This window comes from Lactuca virosa, chromosome 8 (genome assembly GCF_052849685.1).
Source record: "Lactuca virosa cultivar CGN04683 chromosome 8, Lactuca_virosa_CGN04683_v6, whole genome shotgun sequence".
Classification (NCBI taxonomy): Eukaryota; Viridiplantae; Streptophyta; class Magnoliopsida; order Asterales; family Asteraceae; genus Lactuca; species Lactuca virosa.
Window position 1 is genome coordinate 1,947,408 of NC_136433.1, and position 5,625 is coordinate 1,953,032.

Genomic DNA, 5,625 nt, shown 5'->3' on the forward strand with positions numbered 1-5,625 from the left:
TACTGCGTGAAGACCTGAAGAACATTGTCTGTTGACAGTCCTAATTGGCACAGTTTCTGAAAAAAAAAGGTAAAATCATCTTCACTCATCATTGCAGTTTGGAACTTGGGAAAATTTAACAATGGAAGTTCACTATATCAGGCAACCAGAGATCCTTCCTTCATTAACAAATTTGAAACTTGGTGCATTGTTGGTCTTTTATGTCCTAAAGATGTGATTTTCTAAAGAAGGATTTCCATTTGCATTGTGGAGGCTTTATCTCTTGGCTAGAAAGCTCATCTAAACTAGCTTTTAGGGCTTCTGCACTTGCCTTTTCTTCTTCCACTTTCCTTTGCCAACTTAAATAGTCTTGCCATTTGAATGTCTGCAGCCATTAAGACATCAACTCTTGTTTTTCACTTAATGGGGAAAGAACTTAATTTCATAAGCTATATACGTGAGTATTTCTTTTTTTACCTCATTGGTGGTAGTATTGCTAAGACAAATTAAAGGCTTGAATGATACCAAAGAAACCACATAGAAGAAGAGAAACTATTGCCAAGAATACCATTACAAGTATCTGAGTGTTGTAAGAGTTCACCAACCACTGTTGAAACAAACAAAAACTTGTCACACGTTAACAAATACAACACATCAATATTAAAAAAATATTTTATCTTATAATGTGTAAATCACCACAAACAAATAAAAGATTCCAGAAGTAACCTGAACAACATCTGGAGTTAGACTCCTAAATGAATTTTCAATGCCATAATATGCTGCAATTAGAACACAGATATGGATTGAAAACATAAGATTGAAATATGAGCATGAAATGAATAAATATAGATATATTATATGGAGATAAAAGGCACCTGTTAAAATATATACAACTTCTAGTTCCTTCAATCTTCCAGCAAGAACTAAGCCAATTGCAACTGTTCCATATACACAAAGAAAGAAATGCCTACAAATTGAAAGAAAGAATTTTGCTATTTTAGGTTTAAAAAAAAGGCTTCATTCTTATACTTTAATGGCTGTAAGTAAACTAAAAATGAGAATTTAAGATTTAACTCACCAGAAAAGAAACATTACGAACTACAGTGTGTTTTTCTCCCCTATGCAATTATTCTGAAACAATGAGAAAAAATGATTAATTTAATATTATTGATTAAATTAATCTGTTGATACGAGTGAGGTATATATAATTGTGAGTTATAAGAGCAACAATTCCTTCTTGCTGACCTAAGCTTCCGAAACTTCGACATTCTGCAAAACCCTGTAACAATTTCACATGTATATATGTATGTAATACTCTTTAGATCTAATATGCTAACCATGAGTTCATTAAATTTACACAAATTGTCAGCTGAGTATTGACTGCTTAAAATAATGATAAGCCGAAACAATAATACTCTTACAACACTGCATACCATTCTCTCCTTTAGTCTGTTATAAAATTCATTCAACAACGATTAACCAAAGATTTATTAGAGCGAGATCTAGAGTACTGGATACGTGACTTGTGTCGAATGAAACAAAACACAAATTTAGGGAGGAAAGAGGTAGAGTTTATGGTGGGAGAAAAAGTATTCTTAAAGCTTCGACAACGATCCTTAGTTGTTATGTGATTTTGGAATAGATTGGAAGTGTAGCAAGCATATCGGATGGAACTCCCTTCCAATGTTGTGATTCACCCGGTGTCTCAACTAAGAAGGGCTTCTTCACCTACTTTTCCATCTCAGTTAACAGATGAATTAGAATTAAGGGCTGTTTTGGAAGATATTTTAGGTGTTCACCACCTTAATCTAGGAACTCCTGAGCAATTACATGTTTTGGTGAAATGGAAGAATTTATCAGCTTTTGAAGCTTCTTAAGAGAACTGGGATTCTCTTTTGAACCAATTTCCCAATGCTCACCTTGAGGACAAGGTGAATTTTCACACTGGGGGGTATTATGAGGTTTACCTACACAAGAAGAAGAAGAAGAAGAAGAAGAAGAAGAAGACAATAATACTGTGTAATTAGAATCATGACTTTAGGCCGGCAGGGGTATTCTAGTCATTTAGCCCAATTAAGTAGGTTATGATGATATAAATAGCTGATCAGTTTCTAAAGGAGTTAGTAAGGTTTTATTTTGTTTCCTTGGGAAAAAACTAATTGGTAGAAAGCTTTTAAATTCATTAGACATTCCACTATCAGTAATCATTTGATTTGAGACCTAATTCCAGTTATAGCATAACATCTAGAGCCCTAATTCCGGTTGCATTCTCAACTTTTCTACAATTTGAATCTACCAGTGTTTTGCATCTAATGATAATGCTATATGGGTAGATTTCTTCAAGTACAACGTTGTAGTAGGGGATGCGATAATAAAGAAATTAATACCTGCAGTAAAATGACACAGTGTTGCTCCAGACCAATTCGTCTGAAAGGACTCGAGAACCATCCATTCCAAACAAATTCCTCATCGGGGTCTTGAACAGAAGCATGACTCGGAAAAGGTCGTGTTATATCCCTTGTTTCACAAAAGTAGTGTTTTCCATCAATATCAAGTTCAGCAAGTTCTTGAATATTCTTTACTTCTCCTTTCCCTTGGGGTTGGGGGAGGTTCATCATAGAGGGCAGGAAGAATGGGAGAAGGAGTTGTGGTCAGAGGTGGGTGGTGTGAGGGTCTACCCAGCGGTGGATGGCCTTGCTCGGTCCACCAACAGTGTCTCAATCTCCGGTCGTCGAATAAGAACCGGACGTACATAGAAACTTGAGCAGATGTGGAGAAGGTATGGGAACAAGCGACGAAGATGCAAAGTTGTCGTAGGATCGCGCTGGAGATGCAAAGTTGGAGAGCAGATATGGAGAAGTGAAATGGTGGAGGTTTGAGAATCGAGAGAGAAGAAAGAAAGAAAGGGGGTTTTCGGCGGGGATGAGCTAGGGTTTTCAGCCGGTGGAAACAAAGCGGGCTTTTTAATCTTTGGGATTTCATTTCCCCCTCGAATGAAATGCGCGTTTCATTAAAATTTATAAAGCGACATAGTTAGACGACGCACATTTTATTTAAGGTGCCCTCCGTGTTTTTTTTTCTATTAGACACTAATTTTAGGGCACGTAAAAATGCGTGCCCTCTATTCTTCATATTTTGGAAAACTGACATCAATTTTTAGGACACGCACAAATCCGTGTCCTCGATCAGCACGTGTCATTGATTGCACATCGTAAAAGGCTGTTTTTCTAGCAGTGAATGCAGAATCTCACGGTAAGGAATCTCTAACGGCTGCCCCGAAGACTCCCCGAGCTATCATTACCAAAATAACACTTAGTCAAAAACCAATAATCCTTCTTAGGGTAAAATGATCATTTTACCCCTGATCTAAATTGGTCCATTCCTAAGGCCCAAAACCATAACATGAAAGGCCCAATACTAGGTAGACTTCCCAAGCCAGCTAATGGCCCACCATTGGCCCAATTTTCTAAATTAGGCCCAACCCCTCTAATGGGCCTAACCCTAGGCCCAAAATAAGACATAGTCTATTAAAGCCCAAATGATGATCCACTAAGGCCCATAGCAACAAAGTCCAAGAAAATGGCCCAATCACAGGAAGCCCAACCCCAAAACCAAGTCCAAGGCAAAAAGGTCCAAACTCTCACTGATGCCCCGAACGCACGACGTTCCCTAGTGGAGCGCTGGGCGCTCGCCACCGACTCAGACCGCGGACCGAAATCAGAACGCAGGGCGTTCCTCAACCCTACGCGGCGTGTTCCCATGCTGGTTCCAAAAAGGCTTATTAAGCACTTAATGCTTAAAGCCATGCTATCCAAACGTAGATCCAAGCCATCTAGGACCTCTAGAATCATAAAGTCAGAGACTTGGTGACTTTGCATGCCCCCAAAAGTCCTAATCTCAAGAAATAGCAATCAACTTCCATAAAAGGGGCTTAATCTCATGCATGGACTCATTAAGACCCTCAAGTTGGTCACTTTTCTGTCTTAGGGACTCAAATAGCACCAAGGGTGGCAATCCTGAGCCTAGGAACGGATTTGGAACAATAAAGCTTCATTATTGGGACCAAAAAGGTCCAAAAACCCACAACAAAATATCTAAGTGTTCATGAAGCAAGTTTTGAACTTTTTACCTCAAGTGAGTGCTAAATAATGATGATAACTCAGATCCTTAAGCTCAAGCTACACAACTTCTCCTTCACTAACTTCCTCTTCCTTCTTCCAAGGCTCCAAGCTACTTAAATGGACTTCACAAGATCAAGATCACACAAATATGAAGAACATTAGGGTTTTTAGGGTTTCTGAGTTAAGGTGGCTGGTAAGGAGGCTGAGGTATGGGACATAATGTTCTTTATATAGGTCCCACACCCTAAAAGTTAGGGTTTGCATTCTGTACGTGAATGCAACGCGTTCCTCAGGGGAACACCTTGTATTCGGGCTCCGCCTCCAAAATCCCGAATGGGTAGAAACAGTCCCCCCTTCCTTCAAACTTGTTAATTACAAGGTCCAAAAGCAATCATTCAACATATAAGGGACTAAAATATAAATAATACATGGACTGAGCGTTACAATTCTCCCCCACTTGAATCAGACTTCATCCTCGAAGTCCGTCGCCTCGAACAATTCGGAGTAATGCTCACTCATTTCCTCCTCGGGCTCCCATGTCCATTCTGATCCCTTTCGGTGCTGCCACTGTACCTTAACCAACCCCACATCCTTATTCCTCAAGGTCTTCTCCTTCCGATCGAGAATCGCTATCGGTCTCTCAATATAATTCAGGCGGTCATCCACCTGAATATCCTCCAAAGGCACGACCGCAGAATCATCCACCAAACATTTCCCGCAATTGGGAGACATGAAAGGTGTTGTGAATCTGACTGAGCTCTGCTGGAAGATCCAAGCGATAAGCAACCCGGCTCACCCGGGCCACAACCCTAAACAAACTGATGTACCTGGGGCCCAGCTTGCCCCACTTCCTTAACCGGACAACACCTTTCCAAGGTGACACCTTCAGAAGAACCATGTCCCCTACCTGAAACTCTAGATCTGATCGACGCTTGTCGTCATAGATTTTCTGCAGATTCAGACCAGTCTGGAGCCTGCTCCGGACCTGCTGGATCATCTCGGTAGTCTTGAGCACCACCTCGGTACTCTCCACGACTCTCTGAACGACCTCAGCCCAACAAATCGGGTTCCTACACTTCCTCCCGTAGAGCATCTCGAAGGGAGGTTGGTCTATGCTAGCGTGATAATTGTTGTTATATGAAAATTCCGCTAACGGAAGATACGTATCCCAACTCCGACCGAAATCTAATACACACGCACGCAGCATATCCTCTAGAGTCTGAATCTTCCTCTCGCTCTGCCCATCAGTCTGAGGATGAAAAGGTAGAGTCTGAATCTTCCTCTCGCTCTGCCCATCAGTCTGAGGATGAAAAGGTGTACTGAAGTGAAGACGAGTACCCATCTCGTCATGAAAACTCTTCCAAAATCTGGAAGTGAAGCGAACATCTCGGTCTGACACAACCGAAACTGGCACTCCATGGCATGCCACCACCTCATGTACGTAGATCTGTGCTAGCTTCTCAGCAGATATACTCTCCTGGATCGGGATGAAATGAGCACTCTTGGTTAACCGATCGAAAATGAA

At 40.9% G+C, this 5,625-nt stretch overlaps 1 pseudogene; it reads right to left on the reverse strand.

The window, feature by feature from the left end:
- Window positions 1-205: 205 nt before the first annotated feature.
- LOC145129317 (putative protein S-acyltransferase 17) lies at window positions 206-1,125 on the reverse strand (annotated as a pseudogene).
- Window positions 1,126-5,625: the final 4,500 nt, after the last annotated feature.